Below are 18,776 nucleotides of genomic sequence, written 5' to 3'. Positions count from 1 at the left end.
ATGGGGGAGATTATTCAGGTAGAACCAATCTGATCACATAAGCCTTGAAAACAAGAAGAGAAATAAAAGCAGTATTCAAAAGATAGGTTATCACAGATGGAGCAGAGAAAAGGAGGGCTCATTTTGTCATTGTTGGCTCCAACGTCTGTTGGGGCAAAGAGGAAGGACTGTCCTGATCTCTAGAGAGTGAGCATGGCATTTGGTGGTCTGCCAGCAAAGAATCAGTCCTCTGTCCGACAACCTCAAGGAAGAAAATTCTGCCAATAATTTAATTGAACAAGAAAGATGGAATACTCACTAGAGCATAAAAAAAGAATGTGACCCTCCCAACACTTTTGACCTATCATCTACAGAACTCTAAGATAATAAATTTTAAGGCACTTAGTTTGTGGTAATTTACTAAAACTGCAAGAGACAACTAATACACAGAAAATAATATAAGAGATGGTGTAGACCTGCTCAGGATATACAAATTCAAAACTTCAATCTCATAACCAATTTAGCTGTACTATGTGGATTTGAAATATTCAATTTCTCAGCCTCTATTCCAGCTGAGTATGAAGCAATGACTCAATTTTGGCTAATAACATGAAGATAGGTGCCAGCAAGTGTTCAGTCTTTTGTTTCCACTACTTTCATCCTTAGTGTTAGTCACTCAGTCATGCCTAACTCTTTGTGACCCATGGACTGCAGCCCACCAGGCTCCTCTGTCCATGGGATTTTCTAGGCAAGGATACTGGAGTAGGTTGCCATTTCCTTCTCCGTCTTTCATCCTTGGAAGGGTGCAGAAGTCATATCTTAGAATGGGAAAGCAGGAAAGCACAAGTAACCTGACACTCCAATGTCTTTATTTTTAAAGTATAAGACTAGTCAGACCACCCCACCAGAAGTGCTCTGTGAAGTAATCTCACAGGCTTAAATAAAATTCTAAAGGAGAATATATCTGCATACATATTAATGTTTCACAATGGTAGGTGGTAGTAGGTAGTACCTCTTTTGTGTCTGTTCATCTGGTGAAAAGCTGTACTGAGGCAGGAAATGTTTCTCAGGAATGTAGATTTTGGTGCTTTTTTATTTTTATTTTTTTAATTGGAGGATTATTGCTTTACAATGTTGTATTGATTTCTGCCACACAACAAGGTGGATCAACCCTAAGGATACATATGTCCCCTTTGTCTTGAACCTCCCTCCTATTCTCCACCCCATCTCACTTCTCTAGGTTGTCATAGAGTACTGGGCTGAGCTGTGTTATACAGTGACTTCCCATTAGATCTGCTTTGCACATGGTAATGTAAATGATTCAGTGCTACTCTCAATTTTCCCCACTCTCTCCTTCCCCTGCTGTGTTCACAAGTCTCTTCTCCATGTCTGCCTCTCCAATCCTGCCCTGCAAATAGATTCACCAGTACAAATTTTCTAGAGTCCATTTTATTTGCATTAATATACAATAGTTGTTTTTCTCTTTCTTACTTACTTCACTCTATATAGCATGCTTTAGATTCATCCACCTAATTAGAACTGACACAAATTCATTACTTTCTATGACTGAGTAATATTCTATTATATATAGGTACCACTACTTCTTTATCCATTCAGCTGTCAGTGTACATCTAGGTTGCTCCAATGTCCTGGCTATTGTCAATAGTGCTGCATATTTCTTTGAATTATGGTTTTCTCAGGGAATATACCCAGGAGTAGGATTGCTGGGTCTTATGGAAGTTTTCATGGGGATGGTTTTGATCACCACCTCCTTTACAACATTACAGACCTCCATTTATAGTTCTTCAGGCACTCTGTCAGATCTAATCCCTTGAATTGATTTGTCACTTCCACTGTACAATCATAAAGGATTTGATTTAGGTCATACCTGAATGGCCTTGTGGTTTCCCCTACTTTCTTCAGTTTAAGTCTGAATTTTGCAATAAAGAGTTCATGATCTGAGCCACAATCAGCTCCCAATCTTGTTTCTGCTGACTATATACAGCATCTCCACCTTTGGCTGCAAAGAATATAACCAATCTGATTTTGGTATTGACCATCTGGTTATGTCCATGTGTAGCGTCATCTCTTGTGTTGTTGGAAGAGGGTGTTTGCTATGACCGTTGCATTCTCTTGGCAAAACTCTGTTAGACTCAGCCCTGCTTCATTTTGTACTCAAAGGCCAAACTTACCTGTTACTCCAGGTATCTCTTGACTTCCTACTTTTGCATTCCAGTCCCCTATGATGAAAAGGACATATATTGGGTGTGTTAGTTCTAGAAAGTCTTGGAGGTCATAATAGAACCATTCAATTTCAGCTTCTTTGGCATTAGTGGTTGGACCATAGCCTTGGATTACTGTGATATTGAATGGTTTGCCTTGGAAACAAACAGAGATCTGTCATTTTTGAGAGTGCACCTAAGTACTGCATTTCAGACTCTTTTGTTGACTATGAGGGCTACTCCATTTCTTCTAAGGGATTCTTGTCCACAGTAATAGATATAATGATCATCTGAATTAAATTTACCCATTCTCATCCATTTTAGTTCACTGACTCCTAAAATGTCAATGTTCACTCTTGCCATCTCCTGTTTGACCACTTCTAATTTACCTTGGTTCATGGACCTAACATTCCAGGTTCCTATGCAGTGTTGTTCTTTACAGCATCGGACTTTACTTTTACCACCAGACACATCCACAGCTGTGTGTTGTCTCCACTTTGGCTCAGCCTCTTCATTCCTTCTGGAGCTATTTCTTCACTCTTTGGTAGCATGTTGGGCACCTACCAACCTGGAAAATTCATCAAAAAGTGTCATATCTTTTTTCCTTTCCATACTGTTCATGGGGTTCTCAAGGCAAGAATGCTGAAGTGGTTTCCATTCCCTTCTCCAGTGGACCACACTTTGTCAGAACTCTCCACCATTACCTGTCCATTTTAGGTGGCCCTACAGGGCATGGATCATAGTTTCATTAAGTGAGAAAAGGCTGTGGTCCATGTAATAAGTTTGGTTAGTTTTCTGTGATTGTGGTTTTCATTCTGTCTTCCCTCTGATGGATAAGGGTAAGAGGCTTGTGGAAACTTCTTGCTGGGAGGTACTGGCAGTGGGGAAATCTGGATCTTGCTCTGATGGGTGGGGCCGTGCTTAGTTCAGTTCAGTTCAGTCGCTTAGTCATGTCCAACTCTTTGTGACCCCATGAATCCCAGCACGCCAGGCCTCCCTGTCCATCACCAACTTCTAGAGTTCACTGAGACTCACATCCATCAAGTCAGTGATGCCATCCAGCCATCTCATCCTCTGTCGTCCCCTTCTCCTCCTGCCCCCAATCCCTCCCAGCATCAGAGTCTTTTCCAATGAGTCAACTCCTCGCATGAGGTGGCCAAACTACTGGAGTTTCAGCTTTAGCATCATTCCTTCCAAAGAAATCCCAGGGCTGATCTCCTTCAGAATGGACTGGTTGGATCCCCTTGCAGCCCAAGGGACTCTCAAGAGTCTTCTCCAACACCACAGTTCAAAAGCATCAATTCTTTGGCGCTCAGCCTTCTTCACAGTCCAACTCTCACATCCATACATGACCACACGAAAAACTATAGCTTTGACTAGACGGACGTTTGTTGGCAAAGTAATGTCTCTGCTTTTGAATATGCTATCTAGGTTGGTCATAACTTTCCTTCCAAGGAGTAAGCGTCTTTTAATTTCATGGCTGCAGTCACCATCTGCAGTGATTTTAGAGCCCCGCCCCCCCCCCCCCCCCAAAAACAAAGTCTGACACTGGGCCATGCTCAGTAAATCTTTAATCCATGTTTCTACTGATGGGTGGGGCTGTGTTCCAAGCCTCCCTGTAGTTTGGCCTATGGTAGGGGTAATGACGGTAATGGCGACCTTCAAAAGGACTTAGGCCAGTATTCCACAGCTCCCAATGATTGTTGTATTCAATATTCATTGGAGGGATGGAAACTGAAGCTGAAGTTCCAATACTTTAGCCACCTGATGTGAAGATCTGACTCATTAGAAAAGACCCTGTTGCTGGGAAAGATTGAAGTCAGGAGGAGGGATGACAGAAGACAAGATGGTTGGATGGCATCACTGACTCAATGGACATGAGCTTGAGCAAGCTCCATGAGATGGTGAAGGACAGAGTAGCCTGGCGTGCTGCAGTCCATGGGGTCTCAAAGAGTTGGACGTGACTGAGTGACTGAACAACAGCATTGTAGTTTTATTACTAGTTTTTTTTTTTTTTTAATTCTCCGTACTGTTCTCCATAGTGGCTATATCAACGTGCATTCCTACCAACTGTGCAACAGTGTTCCCTTTTCTCCACATCCTCTCCAGCATTTATTGTTTGTAGACTTTAATGATGATCATGTGTGTATTGTGGCTGAGTACTTCGGGTGTTTCAAGGATGCTTTGCTTTGGTATGCATGTACTCAACACACTTTCATCTGATATATGAACTTCTTGGGATATGGACTGCTGAGGATACAGACACATTTCACTATTATTTTGTAATATTTTCATATGCTCCCAGTGTCAATGGGAGATTAGCAAGAAAGGTCTAACTTTAGAAAGATCTATCAATCTATTGATATTTTAAAGAAAAGTGTTGCATGTTCCTGTTACTTTGTTTTTCATAAATATAACTTTTTACAGACATTTGATGATCTAAAAGCATTTTATTTTTTGGGCAAATACCATATTTTTAAAATAATATTTAACTTTGTCAGCAACATTGTTCTGTTGTTACATGATCTTTGATATTAAAAATCATTGTTAAATCTGTAGGCTTTGCAGATTCCTTAAAACTTGGCTCACAGCAAGTATGACACTTTGACAATTATTTGAAATAGGATCCCAAAGTAGGGAAAACTAGTTCAAGAGCTTGTGATTAATAGTAGCTACATCAGTACTGATACGTGATTATTTCAATGTCTTTCCTTTGAACAATCAATGACTCATAATAAGTTCCTATAACTAAAATTGTGTTATTAAGATTAAGTCTGCTAAATATGTAAACAGGGACTCATAAGGAGAAAATAAGTTGTCTTCTTGTCTCAACAAAACATGAATGTAAAACTGAGGTGTGGAAGTATTTGTGAATCACATATTCAAAAAAGTGAAATATATATAGATAATACAAAAACTCCCAAAGACCAGTAGCAAAAGCAGAAGCAACCTAATCAACAAATGTACAAAACTCTTTGATAGATACTTTACTAAAAGGATACACAGAATTAAATAATAACATAAAACTTGCTCACCATCTTCAGCATTAGCATTTGCATTTTGAAATGCAAATTAAAATTAAAGTAAAATTATGATACACATGTACTTTAATGGCTAGAATTAAAATAAAATAAAAAAAATCACAAAATAATATAACAAAATTTGTAGGTAAATATATAAACCTTGAACAGTGATATCATTCCATGTATGGACATAATGTTTCTAAAATACATTTTTCGTCTTTCTAATCATTAATCTTTATAAAGTATAGCAGCAATCTGAATAAAAATTATGAATGCTGAATTTGCAGACACTATATTGAAATACAATCATAAGGGATTTGATTTAGGTCATACCTGAATGGTCTGGTGGTTTTCCCTACTTTCTTCAATTTAAGTCTGAATTTGGCAATAAGGAGTTCATGGTCTGAGCCACAGTCAGCTCCTGGTCTTGTTTTTGCTGACTGTATAGAGCTTCTCCATCTTTGGCTGCAAAGAATATAATCAATCTGATTTTGGTGTTGACAATCTGGTGATGTCCATGTATAGAGTCTTCTCTTGTGTTGTTGGAAGAGGGTGTTTGTTATGACCAGTGCACTTTCTTGGCAAAACTCTATTAGTCTTTGCCCTGCTTCATTGCGTATTCCAAGGCCAATTTTGCCTGTTACTCCAGGTGTTTCTTGACTTCCTACTTTTGCCTTCCAGTCGCCTATAATGCAAAGGACATCTTTTTTGGGTGTTAGTTCTAAAAGGTCTTGTAGGTCTTCATAGAACCATTCAACTTCAGCTTCTTCAGCATTACTGGCTGGGGCATAGACTTGGATTACTGTAATATTGAATGGTTTGCCTTGGAAATGAACAGAGATCATTCTGTCGTTTTTGAGATTGCATCCAAGTACTGCATTTCAGACTCTTTTGTTGACCATGATGGATACTCCATTTCTTCTGAGGGATTCATGCTCGCAGTAGTAGATAATAATGGTCATCTGAGTTAAATTCACCCATTCCAGACCATTTCAGTTCACTGATTCCTAGAATGTCGACATTCACTCTTGCCATCTCTTGTTTGACCACTTCCCAATTTACCTTGATTCATGGACCTAACATTCCAGGTTCCTATGCAATATTGCTCTTTACAGCATCGGACCTTACTTCTATCACCAGTCACATCCACAGCTGGGTATTGTTTTTGCTTTGGCTCCATCCCTTCATTCTTTCTGGAGTTATTTCTCCACTGATCTCCAGTAGCATATTGGGCACCTACGGACCTGGGGAGTTCCTCTTTCAATATCCTATCATTTTGCCTTTTCATACTGTTCATGGGTTCTCAAGGCAAGAATACTGAAGTGGTTTGCCATCCCCTTCTCCAGTGGACCACATTCTTTCAGATCTCTCCACCATGACCTGCCCATCTTGGGTTGCCCCTCAGGCATGGCTTAGTTTCATTGAGTTAGACAAGACTGTGGTCCTAGTGTGATTAGATTGACTAGTTTTCTGTGAGTATGGTTTCAGTGTGTTTGCACTCTGATGCTCTCTTGCAACATCTACCATTTTACTTGGGTTTTTCTTACCTTGGGCGTGGGGTATCTCTTCACAGCTGCTCCAGCAAAGCACAGCCATTGCTCCTTACCTTGGACGACGGGTATCTCCTCACCACCACCCTTCCTGAAGGGCCTAGATCTGATAGATAGAGTGCCTGATGAACTATGGAATGAGGTTTGTGACATTGTACAGGAGACAGGGATCAAGACCATTCCCATAGAAAAGAAATGCAAAAAAGCAAAATGGCTGTCTGGGGAGGCCTTACAAATAGCTGTGAAAAGAAGAGAAGCGAAAAGCAAAGGAGAAAAGGAAAGATATAAACATCTGAATGCAGAGTTCCAAAGAATAGCAAGAAGAGATAAGAAAGCCTTCTTCAGCGATCAATGCAAAGAAATAGAGGAAAACAGAATGGGAAAGACTAGAGACGTCTTCAAGAAAAGCTGGGATATCAAAGGAACATTTCATGCAAAGGTGGGCTCGATAAAGAACAGAAACGGTATGGACCTACAGAAGCAGAAGATATTAAGAAGAGATGGCAAGAATACAAGAAGAACTGTACAAAAAGATCTTCACAATCAAGATAATCACGATGGTGTGATCACTGACCTAGAGTCAGACATCCTGGAATGTGAAGTCAAGTGGGCCTTAGAAAGCATCACTACGAACAAAGCTAGTGGAGGTGATAAAATTCCAGTTGAGCTATTTCAAATCCTGAAAGATGATGTTGTGAAAGTGCTGCACTCAATATGCCAGCACATTTGGAAAACTCAGCAGTGGCCACAGGACTGGAAAAGGACAGTTTTCATTCCAATCCCAAAGAAAGGCAATGCCAAAGAATGCTCAAACTACCACACAATTGTACTCATCTCACACGCTAGTAAAGTAATGCTAGTAAAGTAATTGCTGAAGCCAGGCTTCAGCAATATGTGAACTGTGAACTTCCTGATGTTCAAGCTGGTTTTAGAAAAGGCAGAGGAACCAGAGATCAAATTGCCAACATCTGCTGGTTCATGGAAAAAGCAAGAGAGTTCCAGAAAAACATCTATTTCTGCTTTATTGACTATGCCAAAGCCTTTGACTGTGTGGATCACAATAATCTGTGGAAAATTCAGAAAGAGATGGGAATACCAGACCACCTGATCTGCCTCTTGAGAAATTTGTATGCAGGTCAGGAAACAACAGTTAGAATTGGACATGGAACAACAGACTGGTTCCAAATAGGAAAAGGAGTACGTCAAGGCTGTATATTGTCACCCTGTTTATTTAACTTATATGCAGAGTACATCATGAGAAACGCTGGACTGGAAGAAACACAAGCTGAAATCAAGATGGCTGGGAGAAATATCAATAACCTCAGGTATAGTTGACACCACCCTTATGGCAGAAAGTGAAGAGGAACTCAAAAGCCTCTTGATGAAAGTGAAAGTGGAGAGTGAAAAAGTTGACAATGCTCAACATTCAGAAAATGAAGATCATGGCATCCAGTCCCATCACTTCATGGGAAATAGATGGGGAAACAGTGGAAACAGTGTCAGACTTTATTTTTCTGGGCTCCAAAATCACTACAGATGGTGACTGCAGCCATGAAATTAAAAGACGCTTACTCCTTGGAAGGAAAGTTATGACCAACCTAGATAGCATATTCAAAAGCAGAGACATCACTTTGCCAACAAAGGTTCGTCTAGTCAAGGCTATGGCTTTTCCTGTGGTCATGTATGGATGTGAGAGTTGGACTGTGAAGAAGGCTGAGCGCCGAAGAATTGATGCTTTTGAACTGTGGTGTTGGATAAGACTCTTGAGAGTCCCTTGGACTGCAAGGAGATCCAACCAGTCCATCCTAAAGGAGATCAGCCCTGGGATTCCTTTGGAAGGAATGATGCTAAAGCTGAAACTCCAGTACTTTGGCCACCTCATGCGAAGAGTTGACTCATTGGAAAAGACTCTGATGCTGGGAGGGATTGGGGGCAGGAGGAGAAGGGGACAACAGAGGATGAGGTGGCTGGATGGCATTACTGACTCGATGGACGTGAATCTGAGTGAACTCCGGGAGTTGGTGCTGGACAGGGAGGCCTGGCGTGCTGTGATTCATTGGGTCACAAAGAGTCGGGCATGACTGAGTGACTGGCCTGAACTGAAGGAATAATATAGTAAATGAACTTTATTAAAAAGATTTGCACCCTATTTACATAAAATCCTGTTTGTTAAAAATAACTTTTATGATAACTGAATCTGACAATATGAAAGAGGTTTTGGTATGTTTTCATTTTAATCTTTAGAAACTTCAATTAAGGAATTCAGTTCAATTCAGTTCAGTCGCTCAGTTGTGACTGACTCTTTGTGACCCCATGGACTGCAGCACACAAGGAATTAGACTCCTTGAGTCACCGGTTTTAGACTTTCATTTCCTATCTTCAATTTGATTTTACAAACTTGCTTTCAATAGCACCATGTACATTTTCATGATAGATAATGTACATGCTTATTATAATCCTCACACAGTGGAAAGACCAGAAAAGCAAACATAAGTTATTTGGATAAAAACAAAAGTGGCTACATAACCTGAACAATTTAGTGGCTCTTCTTTCTGAGTGGGGTAGTAGTGCTATCTAAAGGTTTCCGGAAGTTGGAAACCAACAGCGACATTGCAAGATTTGAGAAGAAAAATTTTGATGAGATTGAGTTTATAAAACTAAGTGTAACTTGGGTAGGATTTGAATAGTTTTAATATTTCTTACTTTAAATATGATTTTACATTGGTAATTCCTCTTAAGATTCATAAAATCTTGCTCCATTTGAAAAAGAAAAGCAAAGTTAAGAATAAAAAAATATTTCAGTAAATTAAGAACACTGTATTTTTGATTGCAAGGTCTGTTTTTTGACTTCTTCTGGCTATTTTTTGAACCTGAGTTTCAGTATGATTTTCAAATGTACCACCCTGTGTGAAAAAATGGAAGTGTTAGTAGCTCAGGGATGTCTGACTCTTTGTGACCCCATAGACTGTAACCCACCAGGCTCCTCTGTTTATGAAATTCTCCAGTCAAGAATACTGGACTGGGTATCCATTCCCTTCTCCAAGGGATCTTCTTGACCTAGGGATATTCAAATGTACTATCCTAGTTGAACAGAAAGGAATAATTTAGACAGAAGTCAAAAAAATGAGAGAAGACCTCATATAAAAAAAAGATACAATAAAAGAAAGAAACACTGACGGTAGTTTCTGAAGGCAGAGGTTAACTCGTCAAATGTAGGGCATGATGCATGCTGCTGCTGCTGCTGCTGCTAAGTCGCCTCAACCGTGTCTGACTCTGTGTGACCCCATAGACGGCAGCCCACCAGGCTCCCCCGTCCCTGGGATTCTCCAGGCAAGAACACTGGAGTGGGTTGCCATTTCCTTCTCCAATGCATGAAAGTGAAAAGTGAAAGTGAAGTCGCTCAGCGACCCCATGGACTGCAGCCTACCAGGCTCCTCCGTCCGTGGGAGTTTCCAGGCAAGAGTACTGGAGTGGATGCATACCGGACTGAAAAGATTGATGGCTCATTCAACAAGCGATTTTAATCAGCATCCAAGTATTACACTCTGCTGCTGCTGCTACACTCTACATTGAATTAAATAGGTGAATAAACATAGATAAAGGTGTCAGGATAAGGTAGTGAAAAAAATAGGCACTGTTTCATAGTCTTATACACATAAAATCATATCTTAATAATGTCACCTATCAGACCCCTGTTTCTGATCACGTTAAAGACTCGGTCAAAGCGTTTTTTTTTTTTTTAAATTTTTGCCGCCGGGCGGCGCCTCCATCGCAGCCACGCGGAGACGCTGCGGAAGGGCGCCGGCAGACGATCAGGGCCCGGCGTCCCTCGCCGCGGGCGGGCGACCCCGGCCCAGGAGGGGACAACGGCGGTAACGCTGAGATCCTCAGCCCCGCACCGGCTTCCACCCGCCGCCCGTCCCGCGCCGACTTCCGGGACAGCGTGCGGAGTCACGTGTCGCTGCGCGCGCGCATGCGCCGAGGGCCGTCCAAAGCGTTTTTATATTTCTTAAAATCACATTTTCATTGGGAAAATTCTATAATAATAAGTGAAGTTTAAACACCTTCTGATCCTTAATATATATTATATGTAAAATATAAATATATATAAGTAGTCTGAAATATTGTAGCTGATAAAATAGATTCCTGTTCAGCTTTCCTTTTCCTAGGGAAAAGGAATTCCCCGGGGTGCTCAAGTGTTGGATGGACTGTTCCTTCTGCTCCTTATATGTGTCTACAGTTATGTAGCTGAAATGTTGACCCTCGTCCTCACTTAAAACTGTTAGAATATGGAGATAGGTGTGTCTCTTCTTTGCAGTGGCTTCGTCTCTGTGAACTTTCAAATTAGTAAACACATACCATGGAAGTTATGTATGATATACCGAAAACAATGATGTAACTTGCAACTTCTACAAGGGTGGGTGAAAAGAGTATAATTTCTAGACACACACTCTACACTTGAACTGTACTGGTCTAAAAAGATTGATGATTCTTTGAACAAGCAATTTTAATCAGTATCCAAGTACTACAGTCTACTCTGAATTAAATAAATAAATAAAACAGGAGGGTACAGGAGGTTGTTCTGAATTTTGGGTAGAAATCCTCGCTTACATCTTGGGGACTATTATAAAGAAACAATCAAGTTGACTCATTTTAATTTATTCAATAAATTAAGAAATTGCTTTTGTGAGAAAATATACTATATGCTCCATAGAAAGGTGTATAGAATATCACAAGAAGCTTAAAATCTACCTACAGCAAAGGACAAGTACTTAATGAAGACGGGCAACCTCAGCTCAACATATTCACACTCACATAAACAAACATACACAAAAATGCAAAACAGAACAAAAAAACCACAAGAATGAATGAATTAAATGGGGCCAGCAGAACAACAGCAATTATCAAGGATGTGAGTAATTTAGGAAGATCTCAGAGATGAATTGTGGCTGATGTTTCTTTCATGCAGTAAGTGTGTGAGGGGTGAGCATTCTAGTTAGAACTCCTAGCTGGAACATAAGTGCCAGATGTACCTATTTCTTATCTCTTGGGTGTTCCTGGACAGAAAGATCAGCTTAATGATTCTTTTGTCTAAGTTAGAAAATCTGAATAAAAATTATGACTACTGGGACCTCCCTGGTGGTCCAATGATTAAGACTCCCTAATTCCACTGCAAGTGTCCAGATTTAACCCCTAGTCTGGGAACTAGAATCCCACATGCCCTGTGGCCAAACTAAAATAAATAAATGAATGAAAACAAATTATATATTAAAAAAACTATGACTGTTGCTTTTATACACATTACATTGAAATACACACTTAAAAAAATAGTATCCTACAATACTCAATGGTCAGCTCATTGATTTGGTTTTATAGTTAAAGAGCTAAATATGCATAACATCAAAGAAAAACAAGATTTGGAAATACCACTGGAAGATCATCATTTTAAAAATTAACTATCTTTATCCCCAAAACAACTTTAAGTGGCTTCCAAAATATTTACAGGAACAATAAAATTAATTTTGAATTGATAATAATGGAAAACAGAATAGAGAGGTGAAAATAGCACATCAGTTGAAAACATGAAATTATTGCTACAATTGAACATAATTTTCAATTTGAATTTTTAAGTGTTCAGATGAATAGCAAAATTGCAATCACATGTTTTTAGAATCAAAGCAATAAAATAATATACTGTAGAGAAAACAGAGACTGAAGTTTTTTCTTACAGATAGGTTTTCAGTTCAGTTCAGTTCATTTCAGTTCAGTCGCTCAGTCGTGTCCGACTCTTTGCGACCCCATGAATCACAGCATGCCAGGCCTCCCTGTCCATCACCAACTCCCGGAGTTCATTCAAACTAATGTCCATCGAGTCAGTGATGCCATCTAGCCATCTCGTCTTCTGTCGTCCCCTTCTCCTGCCCCTCAATCCCTCTCAGCATCAGAGTCTTTTCCAATGAGTCAACTCTTCCCATGAGGTGGCCAAAGTATTGGAGTTTCAGCTTTAGCATCATTCCTTCCAAAGAAATCCCAGGGCTGATCTCCTTCAGAATGGACTGGTTGGATCTCCTTGCAGTCCAAGGGACTCTCAAGAGTCTTATCCAACACCACAGTTCAAAAGCATCAATTCTTCGGCGCTCAGCTTTCTTCACAGTCCAGCTCTCACATTCATACATGACCACGGGAAAAACCATAGCCTTGACTACACGAATCTTTGTTGGCAAAATAATGTCTCTGCTTTTGAATATGCTATCTAGGTTGGTCATAACTTTCCTTCCAAGGAGTAAGCGTCTTTTAATTTCATGGCTGCAATCACCATCTGCAGTGATTTTGGAGCCCAGAAAAATAAAGTCTGACACTGTTTCCACTGTTTCCCCATCTATTTCCCATGAAGTGTTGGCACCAGATGCCATGATCTTCGTTTTCTGAATGTTGAGCTTTAAGCCAACTTTTTCACTCTCCTCTTTCACTCTCATCAAGAGGCTTTCTAGTTCCTCTTCACTTTCTGCCATAAGGGTGGTGTCAACTATATCTGAGGTTATTGATATTTCTCCCGGCAATCTTGATTCCAGTTTGTGCTTCTTCCAGCCCAGCGTTTCTCATGATGTACTCTTCATAGAAGTTAAATAAGCAGGGTGACAATATACAGCCTTGACGTACTCCTTTTCCTATTTGGAACCAGTCTGTTGTTCCATGTCCAGTTCTAACTGTTGCTTCCTGACCTGCATATAGGTTTCTCAAGAGGCAGGTCAGTTGGTCTGGTATTCCCATCTCCTGAAGAATTTTCCATAGTTTATTGTGATCCACACAGTCAAAGGCTTTGGCATAGTCAATAAGGCAGCAGTAGATGTTTTTCTGGAACTCTCTTGCTTTTTCCATGATCCAGTGGATGTTGGCAATTTGATCTCTGGTTCCTCTGCCTTTTCTAAAACCAGTTTGAACATCTGGAAGTTCACAGTTCACGTATTGCTGAAGCTTGGCTTGGAGAATTTTGAGCATTACTTTACCAGCGTGTGAGATGAGTGCAATTGTGCGGTCGTTTGAGCATTCTTTGGCATTGCCTTTCCTTGGGATTGGAATGAAAACTGACCTTTTCTAGTCCTGTGGCCACTGCTGAGTTTTTCAAATGTACTGGCATATTGAGTGCAGCACTTTCACAGCGTCATCTTTGAGAATTTGAAATAACTCAACTGGAATTCCATCACCTCCACTAGCTTTGTTCGTAGTGATGCTTCCTAAGGCCCACTTGACTTCACATTCCAGGATGTCTGGCTCTAGGTCAGTGATCACACCATCGTGATTATCTGGGTCATGAAGATCTTTTTTGTACAGTTCTTCTGTGTATTCTTCCACCTCTTCTTAATGTCTTCTGCTTCTGTTAGGTCCATACCATTTCTATCCTTTATCGAGCCCATCTTTGCATGAAATGTTCCCTTGGTATCTCTAATTTTCTTGAAGAGATCTCTAGTCTTTCCCATTCTGTTGTTTTCCTCTATTTCTTTGCATTGATGGCCAAGGAAGGCTTTTTTATCTCTTCTTGCTATTCTTTGGAACTCTGCATTCAGATGCTTATATCTTTCCTTTTCTTCTTTGCTTTTTGCTTCTCTTCTTTTCACAGCTATTTGTAAGGCCTCCCCAGACAGCCATTTTGCTTTTTTGCATTTCTTTTCCATGGGGATGGTTTTGATCCCTGTGTCATGTACAATGTCACGAACCTCATTCCATAGTTCATCAGGCACTCTGTCTATCAGATCTAGGCCCTTAAATCTATTTCTCACTTCCACTGTATAATCATAAATGATTTGATTTAGGTCATACCTGAATGATCTAGTGGTTTTTCCTACTTTCTTCAATTTAAGTCTGAATTTGGCAATAAGGAGTTCATGATCTGAGCCACAATCAGCTCCTGGTCTTGTTTTTTGCTGACTGTATAGAGCTTCTCCATCTTTGGCTGCAAAGAATATAATCAATCTGATTTCGGTGTTGACCATCTGGTGTTGTCCATGTGTAGAGTCTTCTCTTGTGTTGTTGGAATAGGGTGTTTGCTATGACCAGTGCGTTTTCTTGGCAAAACTCTATTAGCCTTTGTCCTGCTTCATTCCGTATTTCAAGGCCAAATTTGCCTGTTACACCAGGTGTTTCTTGACTTCCTACTTTTGCATTCCAGTCCCCTATAATGCAAAGGACATCTTTTTTGGGTGTTAGTTCTAAAAGGTCTTGTAGGTCTTCATAGAACCGTTCAACTTCAGCTTCTTCAGCGTTACTGGTTGGGGCATAGACTTGGATTACTGTGATATTGAATGGTTTGCCTTGGAAATGAACAGAGATCATTCTGTCAGTTTTGAGATTGCATCCAAGTACTGCATTTCGGACTCTTTCGTTGAGCATCATGGCTGCTGCTGCTGCTGCTGCTAAGCCACTTCAGTCGTGTCCGACGCTGTGTGACCCCACAGACAGCAGCCCAACAGGCTCCCCCATCCCTGGGATTCTTCAGGCAAGAACACTGGAGTGGGTATCATGATGGCTACTCCATTTCTACTACTCCATTTATTCTCAGGGATTCCTGCCCACAGTAGCAGATACAATGGTCATCCGAGTTAAATTCACCCATTCCAGTCCATTTTAGTTCACTTATTCCTAGAATGTCGATGTTCACTCTTGCCATCTCCTGTTTGACCACTTCCAATTTGCCTTGATTCATGGACCTAACATTCCAGGTTCCTATGCAATATTGCTCTTTACAGCATCGGACCTTATTTCTATCACCAGTCACACCCACAACTGGGTGTTGTTTTTGCTTTGGCTCCATCCCTTCATTCTTTCTGGAGTTATTTCTCCACTGATCTCTAGTAGCATATTGGGCACCTACCGACCTGGGGAGTTCCTCTTTCAGTATCCTATCATTTTGCCTTTTCATACTGTTCATGGGGTTCTCAAGGCAAGAATACTGAAGTGGTTTGCCATTCCCTTCTCCAGTGGACCACATTCTTTCAGACCTCTCCACCATGACCCACCCATCTTGGGTTGCCCCACGGGCATGGCTTAGTTTCATTGAGTCAGACAAGGCTGTGGCCCGTGTGATTAGATTGACTAGTTTTTTGTGATTATGGTTTCAGTGTGTCTGCCCTCTGAAGCCCTCTCACAACACCTACCATCTTACTTGGGTTTCTCTCACCTTGGACGTGGGGTATCTCTTCACGGCTGCTCCAGCAAAGCGCAGCTGCTGCTCCTTACCTTGGACGAGGGGTATCTCCTCACCGCCACCCCTCCTGACCTTGAACATGGAGTAGCTCCTCTCTGCTTTCCTGCACCTGTGCAGCCAGCGCTCCTTGGACGTGGGGTTGCTCCTCTCAGCCGCCGCCCCTGGCCTTGGGCTGGGGGGTAGCTCCTCCCAATGGGTTTAATGATAGGTTAAACCAGATAGGTTTAATGATAAATAAAAGTATACTTCTCTGTACTTTTAGAGCACCTGGCATTATAAGTTTGGTTTTTATAAGGAAATGAAAAGTAAGAAGACATATAATCTAGTTTATACACAAAAAACAAGAGTCAGTAAAAATGAAATGACAGTGCCTCTGATTGAATCATTCCCACAGATGAAATATGAAGAGATGGAAGCGGAAGACAACATGTCCACAGTGATACAGTTTGCACTGCTGGGGTTTTCTGACCTTCCAAACCTCCAAGGGTTATTATTTGGGGGTGTTCTCCGTCATTTACATCATTATCTTAACTGGAAATAGTCTCATAATAATACTAACTAGGCTTGACCCTGCACTGCACAAACCCATGTATTTTTTCCTGGCAAATCTTTCCTCCTTGGAAATCTGTTATGTGTCCATCACTCTCCCTAGGATTCTGGTGAACCTTTGGACTCAGGACAGAAGCATTTCTGTGCTGGACTGTGCTGCCCAAATGTGCTTCTTCCTTATCCTTGGAGCCACTGAGTGCTTCCTCCTGGCAGTGATGGCCTATGACCGCTGTGTGGCCGTCTGTGGCCCTCTGCACTATCCCCTGGTCATGACCCCAAAGGTGTGCCTCCAGCTGGCTGTGGGCTCCTGGGTCAGTGGAATCCCAGTGCAGATAGGGCATATGTGCTGGATCTTCTCTCTGTGTTTCTGTCACTCGAAAGAGATTAGTCACTTCTTCTGTGACATTCCCCCCATTCTGAAGCTGGCCTGTGGAGACACTTTTGCACACACGCTGTCAGTCTATGCAGTAGCTCTGTTGTTTGTTGCTGTACCTTTTATGTTGAACCTTGCCTCTTACAGCAAAATCATTTCCACTATTCTGAGGTTGCCAACAGCCAGAGGGCGAGCCAAAGCCTTCTCCACGTGTTCTCACCTGTTGGTTGTGCTTTTATTCTTTGGATCTCCTACCATTACCTAATTAAGGCCCAAATCCAGACATTCTGCAGGAACTGACAGACTCCTCTCTCTGTTCTACACCATAATGACGCCGATGTTCAATCCCATGATATACAGCCTTCGGAACAAGGATGTGATTGCAGCATTGAGAAAATTGTTACTTAAAAAAGTAGTGTGATGAGTTTATTTTAAAATGCTTTAAATACTGGCCACAGGGTTATCAGAGAAATTTTTAAAGATCTCTACATTTCCCAGTTTAAAAGTTAACCACTTCTTTTTATACTATATTTTCCAGTTCAGTTCAGTTCAGTCGCTCAGTCATGTCTGACTCTTTGTGACCCCATGGACTGCAGCATGCCAGGCCTCCCTGTCCATCACCAATTCTTGGAGTTTGCTCAAACTCATGTCCATTGAGTCAATGATGCCATCCAACTATCTCATTCTCTGTCGTCCCCTTCTCCTCCTGCCTTAAATCTTTCCCAGGATGAGGGCCTTTTCAAATGAGTCAGCTCTTAGCATCAGGTGGCCAAAGTATTGGAGTTTCAGCTTCAGCATCAGTCCTTCCAATGAATATTCAGGGCTGATTTCCTTTAGGATGGACTGGTTGGATCTCCTTGCAGTCCAAGGGACTCTCAGGAGTCTTCTCCAGCACCACACAGATCAGCCTTAATTATTCCTGTATCCCCTCCCTCCCCGCCACGTCCTGTCCCTCCAGGTCATCACCTGAGACTGGGCTCCCTGTGCAGTACAGCAACTTCCCACCAGCTATCCATCTCATGCCTGATTGTGTATATATGTTGATGCTACTTTCTCCATTCATCTCACTCTCTCCCTCCCCCACGGTGTAAGTCCATTTCCTACATCTGAGCTGTGTGATTCCTGCCTGCTCCTCTGCTTGACAATTGCCAGCTGAGCTGTGTGATTCCTGCCTGCTCCTCTGCTTGATTATTGCCAGCTGAGCAGCATGATTCGTCACTGTTGAGCTCCATGATTATTTTCTACTGACTGCGTGATTCGTGCCTGCTCACCTCTTTGATTATTGTCTCCTGAGGTCCCTGTTCGGGCGCCACCTGCCAGGGACCAGCCCCAGCTGATCCAGGGTATTCGAAGGAGAGACGGCCTAGGCGACTATTTATATGCTAGTTAGAGATATAAAGAATAATAGAATGAGGATCGCTCAGTAGGAAAATTCAGTGGAGAAAAGAGACCGAGTAAATTGGTTTACGCGGGAGACCAATTAAACTTCAAGACAAGAAGTTTGCACCACTTACGTAGGCCGCAGGCACCCTCTCGAAGAGCGGAAGGTGCCTCACTCTAGACACCTTCTCGAGTGGGTCTTAGAAGCCCAGGCATAATTATTAAGCGTGGTGGGTTCCGGGCTCCAGTTGGAGACTCAGCTGGAAGTAAAGGGAAGGATGACGTGGGGAGACCAAGCGTTGGTGAGCAAGGTCCGTAGCTTTATTTTCAACAGGGGTTTTTATACCCTAAGTTACACATAGAGGATAATAGGGGATGCAAAGTCAGCAGTCTTTGATTCTTATCAAAAACCAGGGTTTCTTTCCTGCAAATTTATCGTAGACAAATGCTTTAGGTGATTTACATCATCTTCTGGCCAGAAGGCCTACTAACATTTTA

The 18,776-nt window shown here is 41.5% G+C and overlaps 1 pseudogene; it reads left to right on the top strand.

Annotated features, from left to right (window-relative positions):
- The first annotated feature begins 16,353 nt into the window (after positions 1-16,353).
- On the top strand, positions 16,354-17,406 carry LOC133256503 (olfactory receptor 10AG1-like; annotated as a pseudogene).
- The last annotated feature ends 1,370 nt before the right edge of the window (positions 17,407-18,776 follow it).

The sequence above is a fragment of the Bos javanicus genome, chromosome 11 (assembly GCF_032452875.1).
Source record: "Bos javanicus breed banteng chromosome 11, ARS-OSU_banteng_1.0, whole genome shotgun sequence".
Lineage (NCBI taxonomy): Eukaryota > Metazoa > Chordata > Mammalia > Artiodactyla > Bovidae > Bos > Bos javanicus.
Note: the sequence above shows the minus strand (reverse complement) of the source record. Positions and strands in the feature narration are given on the sequence as shown.